The sequence below is a fragment of the Brienomyrus brachyistius genome, chromosome 4 (assembly GCF_023856365.1).
Source record: "Brienomyrus brachyistius isolate T26 chromosome 4, BBRACH_0.4, whole genome shotgun sequence".
Taxonomy (NCBI): domain Eukaryota; kingdom Metazoa; phylum Chordata; class Actinopteri; order Osteoglossiformes; family Mormyridae; genus Brienomyrus; species Brienomyrus brachyistius.
The window spans coordinates 12293235-12307850 of record NC_064536.1 but is presented as its reverse complement, the minus strand read 5'-3'; positions in this window follow the sequence as shown (position 1 = coordinate 12307850).

Below are 14616 nucleotides of genomic sequence, written 5' to 3'. Positions count from 1 at the left end.
AAAATGCAGGCTGAATATCTTCCAATTTGTAATTCGACTCTACCGGAGCTTAGACTTGCGATCTCTATATGGCTCTATGAGAAGAGCTGTGAAATTGCTCCAGTTAGAACAGTTAGAAGATCTAAGTCAGTTTATTGGACGTACATTTGAAGATTTTGTTGGAAGGCTTATTGATTAGATTATGCGGGTTTGTTTAGATTTCTCTCACCTTTAGCGTACGGCTGTGAGATTATCATCCCGTATAATGAGACTAAATAGACAATGTCTTCATAGGGGGACAAGGAAATGAAATCCTGCTGGTGATGCCTGGAAGCTAACGGTGTGAATGCATGTTCTTGTGTTAGCCTTTCTGCTTTCCAGCCCTTCAGTAGCACATGCACACTATGAAGTGGTTTCCAAAACACTTCCAAAACCAACCCAAGCTGTAAAAACTCGTTTACGGCATCTCAGTAAACGGGATTTCATTTTCAACGCGATGGCTTTTCAAACTTGATGCTCAGTGTAACTCTGTTAAATCGAATCTTCAACCATTCACATTTTTTTTTTTGAAGAATCATCTGAAACTCATTGCCTTTACGAGGAAATTCTAAACCTAAATTCCCGTTTTAATTAGCACTGGATTCATATAAAGAACTTTATGTTGAAGTGCAACTGAGTTGCAGCTGTCTGAAAAACAGCCTTCTTATGCAAAAGCTGTAACCACAATCTTACAATGGGCATATAAAGATGTTTAGAGGGAAGAGTTTGCTTCAACATTAAGCTGTGAGAAAGATGTTTTGCCTTTTCCTTAATCTGTTATAAAACTCCATCTCGACATTTGTTCTGCGTGCTTATTCATAGAACCTATGTGTATTGTTTTACATTAAAACAACAGGTAGGTGTTCACAGAAATGTGCTTTTTGATGCGATGGAGTAGATACTTTGAAAACGTTGCACAGCACTTTCCAGAGCAATTGCCTTAGTTCCTCTGTCATCATTCACTGCCTTTTTTTTTTTACCAGTAATTTCAGAATTTATTGTCAAATGAAAAGCATAGGTTCATGTGAACCATATTCACTCTCAGTTTGGGAAAATTATGACATAATTACAGCTCTCCACCTTGATTCCTTTCCCTTGTTAAGTCAACATTTAAATCCTTCCAAGAAACAATGTTCTTCAAAACTTCATCCCACTGTTACTAGATCATGGTTACTCAATAATGGGCTTTTGTGACATCATCACTCAAAAAGGTCAAATAAAAATCAACAATATTTACTGTGATGAAATGTGTCAAAACACATCTGTCTTGCCAAAAGTCATGGCACACATTCAGTTGTGAAAAAAAAACATGCCTTTATTCCAAGAAATGAACGTTACAATAGACAACATTTAGTCTCTTTAACATTTATGGAAGAAAGATTGTGGCATTGTACTCCACTCCTCTATCTTAGCCTCACCCTAATTCGGCATTGCGATTCAATTCCAAGATGTTCTACTGCTTTGACGTCAAGGGTCTGTTTTAGCCACTGCAGTATTCATCTGAAGCACCGACGTTCTCTGCTAAAGTCTTCAAAACCCTAGTTTAATCATGTCCATTTATCTGAAATCAGAGGGTGTCCTTTCAGTAATTTTTTTACAGGCTAATGGCAAGTACTAAATTTCCCTTTTACACAGCCTTAAGCTTGCTGTCTATTCATCCATCCATCTTTTAATGGCTTATCATGAGCAGGGCTGTGGGTTGGCCTGGAACCTTCCACTCAAGACAGGCATCGTACAGGCAGAGTACACTCTAGATAGGATTGCAGCCCATCGGACGGCACAAACACACAAATACTTGCACACACGTCATTCATTATGGGCCATGTAATTAACCTTAACCTTAATGGGCAAATTAACCTTAACTGCATGCCTTTGAACTACGGGAGGAAACCAGAGAACACAGAAGTAACCCACAGGACGTAGAAAACAAGAACACTCCACATAACCACAGCCCAAGAGGTATGTGGCCAATGTATCATCCTTGGCCATTAGGTGGGCTGCAGTTCTACGTCTTAGATGTTAGATGATCTTTTTACAGTGTGTACAAAATGTTCATTGTTAAGTCATTGTTAATTCAATCACTGAGCAAAAACTGCGTATTTGAAAAACGTTATTTTTAAAAGTAGCCTGAAATTTTATTCCTGTTAACTATTTTTGAGGAAGAGTGAAACTTCTGTTGAGCACATATACAGCTAGGAGGAAAAGCATCTCTGTAAACACCCACGTAGGAGTTAGATTCCGGGCAGCACAAGTCATGACATGACATTGGGACGTATGTACTTCATCTTTTGCAATACAGCGCTGTCCAAAGAGGATGGTTCCATTCATGCGTTTAGTTATTCTAAGGTTCTTCGTAAGTGGGTAAGAGGTAATGAACATGTCACAGGGAATCTACGAAGAGGAAGCTCTTCGGTGCAATTGGGAAACTTCCTGTAACCACAAAAACACCATCATCACAACTGTTTAATATTTAAGGAGGACTGCATTTCTGTCATCACTGCCGTCTGTTGCTGTTATCTTCGTCACCTGCTTGCACTTTACAGTAAGTAATGTCAGATAGAACATAGGTATGAGAATAAAATGTGGCAGCATTTTTAGAGTAAAGAACATCAAATAGAATGGGAATCCCTTTATGGGTATAGCTGTTTGTGGGTATAACCATGAGCAAGACCAGCTAACAACACCTGTGATTCTCCACTTTAAACAGCAGCGGTCTGCTCTCCATTGTGTATTTAGACTGTCACAGTCAAGCGCAGATGAGAGTTTCTCAATAGCTCTTCGGTTGCTTATACTACTTTGTACTTGTTTTTATGGTACTGAGAAATATTTGAAAGTTTTAAGAAATAATATAATTGTTAGTTAACTGCATATATGTGAGGGAAAAAAACCCTTTAATCATGCAAATTTAAAGTAATTCCCCCCATTTTGAATGTGCTATAAATGCTTAAGTGGTTTCACAGTAGCAGCCAAATATTTTTTCCCATGTTCATTTAATGGTGCAGTTCTGCCGGAGATTCATTTATAACCAGTGCGGTTCACTGCTTTGCATGAACCACATGGCTGTAAGTTGTTGCAGTGAAAATTGGGTGTTCAAAAAAAAATAAAAAATCATTAATGTCCAGTTCAGTCAAGTTCAACTTCAAAGATCTATGAGAGAAGGGAGGAAAAATCTGATCTTTACTCAGAAATTCTTCTGATTTTCTTTGAATATACATTCTCAAAATTAACAATCTTACTGGTAAATCACTACGCCAGCCACATGATGCAGTATTCACCCTTAGTTGTGTCCTGGGAATTGATTACTATTGTATATGTATCACACATACATATCAGAGGAGACAATGTTTCATTCCATACAGATATTAGCATCTACACATGAATACCCATGCTCATGTATTCCAGGATATAAGGGTTATACTCTATGAGCTCAAGCTTTCATTTAAGGGTCTCATTTAGGATGCATCTTCCTTCCCAGTGGTGGATATTCCAGTCCCTTAAGCCTAGTAGAGGAAATTAAGCTTTGAAAAGAAAGCGTTTTACTCTGGAAAATACATCAGTCTGAGGTTTCTTCCCCCACATCATTCCGGTATTCGAAGTATAGAAAAGAGAGAAAAAGCAGAGTGCATTTTAATCTGAGCTGACAAGTAATTCAACTATTGCGTCAGGAAAGGGAGAAAAAAAAACATCGTATATATTTCATTCTACAACGTTATTAACAAAAAGTTATATTAAAGGACTGTTTCTCCCACAGACATGGAAACTGTACAAAAACAGCTTTAAAACTGTTTTCTCTGTAATTCAAACCAAAACATCTTCACATTAAAATACTGAATTTCGTTTATGCCTGAGACAGAAACCGGAAGACGTGACTCGTGCGGGTTTCACGAGATGAATGTCTTCTTCGCCTTTTTTATACAGCAAGGCCGGCACTGCGGATTCTCAGCTCGTTATGCTCCGATCAGCATTCCACTTTAGGGGACTGGGCCTATCTGGGGATGACGGTACGTTTCCAGTGAAGCACGTGTGGCCCATTAACAACGGAAGTCGAAAAAGTCCCTAATAAATTAACCCCTGGCTTGACCAGACGTGTACACATCATACCTTGCACTTTTGTTTTCTTTCGTTCGCTATATCAGTATGCCCTGCACTTGGCTTTGTGTTGGTTCCAGTAGTCTGGAGATTATTTTACCCAGGCGATAAATCATCTCACAATCATCATAACCCTTTGTGCTGAGGAGCGTCAGTCATGAAATAAACTGGGTGTAGATCAGAAAACATGGGTGGTGGTTACCAGTAATGTTCATCTGAAGGTATTGCAGGCGTGCAGAGCTGCCGGCGCAGGGTCTGTGCTTTTCAAACGAAAATCTGCCGATCAGGTTTCATAAGCGCGCCGCTGCCTTGTGTACTCTGAGGCATGATGCACGTGTCCGCATCTGCGCTTCGCTTCATTCGCTTGTGGCACGTCGCTCAATTGGCGAAATGCTTGGAGGCACACATTTCGTTTAGTTCATCATACAACATTATAAACTTTTAATCTTCAGAACCATGACAAAAATTGCCAAATAAAACAACAAAAGAGGGTTTCACAAGGTTATACAGTATATTAGCTCTAAAAAAACGATAATAATAATAATAATAATAATAATAATGTGTTTGTGTGCAGGGGCCTAGCTAGAAATTCTGCCCCCCTTACACAATGTCACCTTGCCCTCACCCCTGGTGTTCTGTATAATTTCCTGTATTTGTCACAGTCACGTCACATACGTGACGAACGTCACATGTAAGGAAGGGGGCAATACAAACTGTTTATAAACTAACATGCGACCTAAACATATATACACACTAGTTAACCCACCCCCCCCCCCCCCAAAGGAGGACACTTTGCCCCGGTAATCCTTATCTGCTTCGACTACGCCACCTGATGTAAAAAGAGGGCACCAGGACCCCCCCCCCCCCCCCCAAATTCGGTTCTGACTAGTTGTGCTGGTATGACACAGTCCACACACCCCGGACAGCTGTAGGCTTGTATTTTTCCAGTTTATTATACAAGAAATAAAAACATACAAATTGACTGCCAGTTAGCAAATGAGTAACTACCCCAATAAAGGAATCCCTTCACAGTCCACTATTGAGTCGGAGCCACCAGGCGATGTCCATGAGGCGGTTGATCCCCCAAAGGTCTGTTTCTGTCCCCCCCAGGCCTATGATGACGACACAAGAACAAGGCAGGTAAGTGGGGACTCTGCTAGCAGCAAAACAGATAGAGCATAAAAACCAGGGTTTAGAAACACAATATTCACCTACCCCTTTAAAACCACCTTATAGAGATACCCAGGTTTATGTCATGGCAAAAACCACACGTCACACACCTCCCACCTCAGAGCACTGCAATAATAATCACACGTCAAACCACCCGTGCACACTCACTTCATCAACAAGCACGGTGATGAGGTATCTACCAAAAGGAGAGCCACCCTTAACTGAGTGACCCAAATGAAGCCCAGATCGGGCGCCGACTCAACCTAATGATCTGCTACGGACAAAAGGGCTTCCACTTAGCTCAACACTGGGAGAGGGCCCAGTACTCCCCCCCCCCCCCCCCGGCGTCAATGCGTCTCCCCCTCCAGCAAGGCGTCTCTCAGCGTTGTCTCTCTTACTCTCCCAACTCCGCCGTCCTGCACTGCTCTCCATGATTGAGCACGTCCAGCCCCCGTTACTTCTCCTCCCTCAGCTCTGATCTTCTTGCAAATGCCTGTCTCCTGTGTTCTCCCTGTGTCAGTCCTCTCTCTCTTCTGGTTACAAGTCACGAGGTTACAAATGAAAAAGTAAACATTCGCCCAAACTCCCCATATGACATCTTCATGGCCCCCTCTAATGTGCCAGGGTATCACTGCCCCTGCTGAGCCACTGTTTCTATATATGTGAGTGAAAGATGTTTTGATCATTAGTGTGGTATTTACTGCAGGTCTTTATTTTCCGGCATTCATCCTAACACCTTCCATGCAGATCTGACTCCTATCCACATCATCTCACACTGCTGAGCAAGTTCAGAAGCTCTGGCTGGGCGCGAAGGGGAGATGAGCAGGCTCTGATAGGCTCATGGCTACATAGTGATGGGAGATGAGCAGGCTCTGATAGGCTCATGACTCAGTAGTGATGGGAGATGAACTGCCTCTGATAGACTCATGACTTGGTAGTGAGGGGAGATGAGCAGGCTCTGATAGGCTCATGGCTGGGTGCTAAGGGGAGATGAGCAGGCTCTGATAGGCTCATGGCTGGGCGCTAAGGGGAGATGAGCAGGCTCTGATAGGCTCACGGCTGGGAGCTAAGGGGAGATGAGCAGGCTCTGATAGGCTCACGGCTGGGAGCTAAGGGGAGATGAGCAGGCTCTGATAGGCTCACGGCTGGGAGCTAAGGGGAGATGAGCAGGCTCTGATAGGCTCATGGCTAGGTGCTAAGGGGAGATGAGCAGGCTCTGATAGGCTCACGGCTGGCACTGCCGCTTAGTGTAAATCACCACAGCCTCATGCTTCCAGGGATGGTGCTTTGATTGCTGACATTGTTTCGGTGTGCAGGTTGTTCCTGTGTTTTGGTTTTCTCTGGGTTCTCTGATTTCTTCCTACAGTCAAAAATCCATGTGTGTATGACCTACAATGGACTAGCATCCCATCCAGGATGTCCTCTGCCTTATGCTTTGTGCTCGCTGTTCTGCATAAGCAGTTAAAGCAAAAGAATAATAATAATAGTAGTAAAAAAAAAAATAAAAAAGATAATGGTCAATTTTGGATAAATTACATACTCTGACCTACATTTGGGTAACTGAGACTCTCCATATGTGGAATGTTCAGAACTTCTGTGAACAATAAATGACTTTGACGTAACAATGAGAATTCTAAACACAATGTGATACACAGAGTGAGACAATAATTACGTTAATGTGCCCAACAGAAGAGGAAAGGAATGCAGGTCTCTGTTAGGTGGCCCTAGTGGGGATTTGGTTGTTCTTTGTAAAGTAGCTCGTTGCATGTCTTACACAGTGGTACCTGGTGTTCTTTTATCAGTACTGTAATTTTACCGGTACTGAAAAAGTGTGATTTTTCTGGGGAGTACAGGACAAAATATTCTAGGGGTTTCGATTTCAAATATGTCGGAAATCATCCTATCACACAGGTCCTATCACACAATCTAATACATTCAGAGTTCCTGCCAGACAGTCCATGTTTTTGCTACCTCCGAGTTCCAGCCAGACGATCCACATTTTTGCTCCCCCCTGCAATGTGGACGGTCTGTAGATCTCTGAGGACCGGAATGGGAAACACTGATCTAACTGATTACATTGTTTCAGCTTATAGCCTAGAAGTAAAGAGGTCAAGAAGGACACTTATTTCACCCTAAACTGTACGGTTTGGTATTATTTTTTGGCTAAAATTAAATAACAAAAGGCACAGACACTTTTTTTAACACTGAAGTGCTCCAATAAAAGGTCTAGCAGATATGTATTGAATAGTTCACCAATAGTAATTTTTCTTAATCACCGTTTCATAAAATTATGGTTACAAAATAAAATCAGGTCAATTGAATGTAACATATATCTCTTGTTCTTCTGTTCATAAAAACGAAAACACTTTCATTTTGCTCTGACAGCAAGACCATGTCCGTAAATGCACTCAGATATTACGGACTTCAGGTACTAGCCTTAAGAACTGGGGGAGGGGTCGTTATTCAGACGGTGGGGAAATGAAGGATTAGGACCAACTATGTAATGAAATTTAAACAAGTGAGTTGTGAAAAAAATACGATATTCCCAATACTGCGTTCCTGCCCCCTCTGACATTAGTACTGTAATAGCAATATATCATCTACAATCTTGCTAACAGCTTAAAATGTATTTTAAAAGACATGCCGACCTTAAATTTTGGACTTTTAATAGAAAGCCAAGAAAAGTTCACTCCATGAAATTTGCAAAGCAGAGGGATTACAAATCATTGTACTTGACAGAGCATCTCTTTAAAAGAAAGCATTTGCCGGATGGCTAAGCCTACGCCACGGCTAAGCGCTAACGGAGTGCTCTGCTTCTGTGGAGCACGCAGAGAGCTCGAGGGAGGCTGCTGTGGCAAACATGGAGAAGTTCTGTGCAACAGGGGGATTCTCCGTCCGCAAATGTATTATCCAGCCTCATTTAACAATGCATTGACTGTCCTTCCCCAGTCATCAACTGCAGCTAGCTCAGGCTAGGGTGCAAAGTGAGTTCAATTATACTTAAATATTTTCTGGAAGGGTGAAAAGTTCAATGTGGTCATGGTTGCCAAACGGGGGTGTTGAAATGAGGCACTGCGTTCGCTCTATTACAGATAAAATCGCTTAACGTGCTGCATGCCAGTGGCTGTCTGCAGCCTTGTTCTAAAGAAACACGTGACAGCATTTTTACAACTACTGTTAATGCACGTGAGAAGAAAAACCACAAATATTAGGCTAAACTTGACTTAAAAGTCTTTAAAGCAAAATGTCTGATTTCAGATCAAAGGTTTTTAATGTGAAGGAGGGTGATAGCTGGACATAATCGGTGCTTTAGACAATGGGAAATCCTCCGGCTGTGTGACTCATGTTATTATCTGACTGGAAGACTGTAATCAGCGCTTGCCACACAGTAATAGAGTTATACGGATCAAAGTTTATTTGTCTTTGAATTATGCTGCTACCGCTGTGTTAACTGCCTTCTTTGTGCTGCCATGTACAGTAAACTACGAATGAAACATTAAAAACATATTGTACTTCTGCGCCTACTGTAGTTTGTAGACATACAGTCACTAAGTAACAGCTGTGTTTTGGATAGATAAAAAAAAAAAGAAATAAAATAAAAGGTAGCCCTGACCCACCCCCGGCAAAAACTTCTGTAATTCCCTGATCTTTAAAATTGCAAAATTGCATGTTGTGTTTCTTGGGCTTCTGGGCCAGAGTGCAGCTATTTGAGCACCCTCTTGGCGGTGTTGTCTGCGCATGCTGTAGTGGAATGCTCGCTTTCCATCTGCTTTTTTCTTGCCGTCCGAAGCGGTAGCACGTGGTCCCCTTTCCCCTGGGTCCACAGCCACGCCATCCGCCGCATGTCGTCCACTCCTACAAGGCCGCTTTCGGCGAGGACCATCTGCTCCTGTTCTGTACGCGACGTCGAGATCAAAACAAGCCTGACATCTGGTTGTGTTACTCGGTCGAACAAAAGTATAGAGCTTTAGCCACAAAGACATATGTGAGGGTAACTGTGTTTACAGGGCTTTGCCTGGCATCCAATCCAACCAGAATTCTATATCACGTCGATGGATATATAAATAAATAAAGACTTCTATACTTTCACGCTGAAATCTTACCAAAAACTGCAAAGTACACTTCATTTAAACCAGCATACCTGCATGAATTCATAACATATTCACACTACCAGTCTTAAGTTATTGCACACACTGAGATTTCCAAGTTTGCATGTTACTCACTTAATATTTACTAAAAATGCAGTCAATGTTCATTGTTAACAAATAAATGTACAGTATGTTCACCTACTGAGTACCTTTCAAAGTGACCTCCTTTAGCAGTATTAACAGCAGAGAAAATTCGAGGCAGTCTTTCTACAAGGGACATTAAATATTGCTCTGTTTCACGGGATGAAAGAGTTAACTAGTTCATTTAAAGTTAAAGGACAGCCTAGAATCTGACTATGCCATCACCACACAACCAGTTAATAGGATGTCCGACAAGCACTGTTACAGTACATACTCTTTCCATGTTATAAAGGAAAGGAAACATTTTATTTAACTTTGTATTTGTTCACTCAATTTTCCAGTGCTTAACAAGAATAAAAAATTCTGTACAGTAGTTTATGAAATAAATGGAAAAGTGTTAAAAACCTGTGGTGTGCAAAGACTTTTCACTGGTAGTGTATAATTCATTCTAAATAATTGTGTTATTGATTCTTGATTGCCCTGTGATTGCCCTGTGATTGGCTGGCCCCCCGTCCTGGGTTGTTCCCTGCCTCGTGCCCATAGCTTCCGGGATAGGCTCCGGACCCCCCATGACCTAGAAGGATAAGCAGTTTGGAAAATATATAGATGGATAGATGGATGGATTCTTGATTGGATTATTGATTTGCTCTTGCTGGCACAGCACATTTGTTGTTGCAGTCGACTCACAGCTTTGGAGAGCAGGGTTTGAGTCATCATCCTGGCTTTACTGTATGTGTGTGGGGAAAGCATGTTCTCCCCATTCCGTCAGGGCACTTCAGTCCGCTTCAACCCACTGTCCCAAAAACATGCTACGCTGCCAAATTATCCATGTGTGAATGGTGTGTGTGCCCTGTGATGGGTTGGCACCCCATGCTGGATTGTTCCCTGCCGTGCGTCCGTGGCTTCATGGATAGGTTCCAGACACTCCTCGACCTTGCATGGGATTCAATATTTAAATCTGAAATAGCATTCAAGAAATGTCGTTTACAAGCTAGCTCCATTACTGCTCAGCATTAGTCTTTACATATACCGAGTATTCATTATGTGAGATACTATCATCATCCTGCATACAGTATGTCTTTGAAGAGGACCATCTGTGGTAAAGAGTGATGTAATAAAAACATAAAAAAGCAAACAGCGGGGAGTTTAGCCAACTCAGATTTTTAGGGAACCATTTGACAAAACAGATTCGCAGTGGTATTCCATGCAAACTCAATTTGCAGTCAAAGAAGACACCCCATTTCATAGCAAATTAGAAGAATGTGATTTTCTTAACTGGAGATTAACTGGAGATTTTTCACCGGGAAATGTATGATAAATTATACATCATATTTTTTGCAATACGAAGAGCATTTCTTTGAGGACTGCCTACATCCCTGGAGATTATGCGTGTTTCATCTTAAAGAATGCTGCATGTTTTGCTACGGGAAAGGAATGGGTGAGATGCCCAGTTTGTTATAACCCCATGCTGCCTGAGGACTGGGCTGTCCAGGGTGTTTAATCATTATCCAGCAACCCGGGTCTTGGTCAGCAGATAAATTAGTAGCACGGTGATCAAGGATGTGGACATGTAACTGAAACGTAATCACCTCACACAACCAAAGAAGACCGATTGCTGTTATAGAGGCCCACCTCTGCTTCTCTGAGAATATTTCTTCTGTCTATCTATACTGAAAGGATTTTCTCAGTGATGGAAATGACGCCTTCGAACAGTAGATGTATTGTACGGCGCTACAAGAAAACATAAACGACGTCAGCTTGATCTAGCTGTGGGAGTGCCTGATCTGACTCATCCAATGACAGAGATAACATTATATTTACATTATATTTATTTCCTTTTGTCCAGCGTGACATACAAGGCAGGCAAATGGTACATTACAATCAAACAGGAGTCGACTGTGCAGAAATGCAGCTAGGCTGAGCTTCCAACGGATGCCCAGATACAAGAGCACCTGCATTGGAGAGAGCTACACAACATGTACCAAACAAAGCAAGAACCTACTTTTCATTGTGGCGAACGTGACACATTAAGACCATTCAAGGAGCATGGAGTGGTATTAGGCTAGTAGAGGTATTCGTGGGACAGATGGGTCTTGGGGTGTTTCTTAAAACTGATGTGAGCTGCAGACTAGTCTAAGCAAACAAACATCACTTTCGTTAAGGACATACCGGTTCGTTTGTTTGATGCACATAGATTTCAAGTTCATGTTGAACAACCTTGGCTGAAATGAGCACATTGCCTAATTGCAGGTATATATTTTCAATATTTTGTTGCCACTGCTACGTTACTGTCTTGGCTGTTGCCGGCTGAATCTGGTTGGACCCCAGTGATAAAACTGAAAATGCTGAAGACAGCAGTCACAGTGCATCTCAATTATTTTTGCTAGAATCTTTGAAGTTAAAGATTTCCCACATCTCTCGAGGCATGGCGTCCAAAAAATTTCATAAAGCAACTAATGAACAGTTAAATTCCCTTCCAAATATCAGTAGTGGTTTTTCTCCATCGAGAAGCGCAAGATCACTTTAATATAAGTCCTTACCAAAGTCCTGCATCACTATTGCCATTAAAACACACAGTGGACCCCAAAACAAAAACAAGGTATACACCATGTTCCATTAGCTATGGCCTCTCACATGGGGCTTATGTCATGCCTTGTGTCTTACCTCTGCCAAGACACACATGGTAGTGGACCTCCTTTAGTTTCCGGCTCTACAGTTGTTTGCCTGGCATGTTGCAAAAAACTGCTTTCCTGCACGTGGGTCTTGTGCTTCCTGATTTTAATATTCCTTAAAGGTTAAGTACATAATGAAATTAATGTGCATTGCTGAGTGGTTTCAAGACATTTTATGCTGTTTCATTGCCCCAATAAATCTCCTCATTCCCAACCATAAAACCGAATTTACTTCTTGGCTTGGCAAAGAAAGGACAAATAAATAAGAAAGCGAATACCGCAGTGTTGTATGATCGTCATAAAATTTATGGATGCATTTTGACATCTACCGTTTTTGATGAAACACCCTGCAAACAGAGGCGAGCCTGGGAGAAAAATGACCTGTGACACAGCAGGTCTCAGCCATTCAAGCTGTATTTCACCTTATACAGTATCATAGCACGATAGATGGTTTTCCATCATGCGTATCTATTATTAATATAGAGATTTTCAGAGCATTATTGTAGTAACTCATATGAAGTTGCAATACTTTGTCTGTGGTCTAACTTTGTCGCGTTTCATTGTTCATGCTGGCCTGTAAGTCACATTAAAGAAAAAATATTAAAGAAGTTAAACCAAAGGGCACCGTGTTTAGCAGAGTCAGCTCACACCTGTGGCGACCCGCGTTCAAGTCTTTGCCCCTTTGCTCGGGCTCTGTGTGTGGAGTTTGCATGTTCTCCCTCTGGGTCCCCTGCCCCCCTGTTTGAGTTGTGCGTGTATGTGTGTGCTCTGTGATGGGCTGGCACGCCATCTAGGGTAACTTCCTGCCACGTGCCCATAGATTTTAGCTCAGCAGAACTGCATAGGATTATGTTGGGATAACAATGGATGGATGAAAATTGAATTTGACTTAGATCTAACTTTTATAACTGACAATAAGGGGTGGGGGGGGTGGTTGCGAGAAGATAGGCGGATGGATGGACTTTTGGCTGAAATTCCTTCGTTATTTTTAGAGCGAAGAAGCAAGAAATGCAAGATGGCATCTAAAACGGCATTCTCCTTCCATGACAATTAAATTATTGTCAGCTGTCAAGAAATTAAATCAATGTTTTAGTCCAGCCTAACAGAGCACCTGAAGGAAACCAGCACAGTTCCAGTGAGGCTGGATTCATAAGTCTATGAGGCAATAGTGCTGACCACAATGTCTTTGTTTTTATAAAATTCATGCCTGCCCGGTTCCTGAGGAGCTTCTCCTTCGGCTCCTTTTCCTTCAGGATGCCTCCAGGTGGACAACACACACACATCTGATGATCTCAAGATCCAGATCTTAGCAATAACCAAGCCATCATCACCTAGAAGCTGTTTGTTGCCTTCCCTCTTTCATTTGCTTCCTCCCTCTCATTTGCTTTTGTTCCAGGTGAAAATATACGGAAGTAGGTCTAATTTAAAAAAAACAAATATCCCTGTAGGACAACTGAATGCAGTGATGGTGGAGTAGCACTTCTATGGTACCTTGTGTCACGCCCACATCGCGAAGACAGCTGACACCCACTACCACCAATTGACGGACGGTACTTAAACCTCACCCTGGCAACAGCACAGTGCGAGGTATTGTTGCTATGCACGTGCTTCCCGAGCCTCGCGCGCCTCCTGCCTGCCCTTCCGCCCATCCCGTGAAGCCCCTCGTGTATTCCCCCGTGTTCGTCATCTACGTCCCTGGTTTGATGTACCGGCTTCTCGACCTTCGGCTTCCCCTCTCTCGACCACGGCTTTGGATTGCGTTTTGGCTTTTGGCAATGCGATCGGACAGCTATTAACAAGCACTTGGACCCGGCTCATTACTACCCCTTGTTTAACCCCTAATAAACTTGGTTGCCTGGATCCGCTCGTGTTAGTCTTCTTTGGCAGGACACCTCTCGTCCAGTAGATATTGATGCTTGTCAGGTATCTGCACAAAAACAAAAACAGAACATGACACTGACAACACGTGTCTCAAATACTCCCACCTATACTCTTCAATACCCTTTCCATGGATGTTTAAGCTATCTGGGGGAAGTGAACAGCATTCAGAAAATTAGTGTTAATACTTTCCTGCTGAGATAAAAGGTTTTAAATACCCTGGAAAAAAATCTCATTAATAATTCAAGGAATATTGTCTATTTAAAAAAAGTTTTAAAAGACTGTAACTATGTTCTAATGGGCTGGGTGTAGTTAGGCTTATTTAAATAAAAACACAGCCTTAAAATAAATAACTGTCTGAAGCATGGTAATTGTTAGTTTAATGGTACTAATGATGGCATGCATTCCGTAATTGCTTATATGCTATACAAACGGAGAGAACATAGATATACAATTAAGAACCAGAGTCTTAAACACTGCACTGAGTACAGCGTTCGTCTGTTTTAAAAGATAGCTTGAATAATTTAAGCAATTTGATTTCCGCAGTCAGTAATAATTTA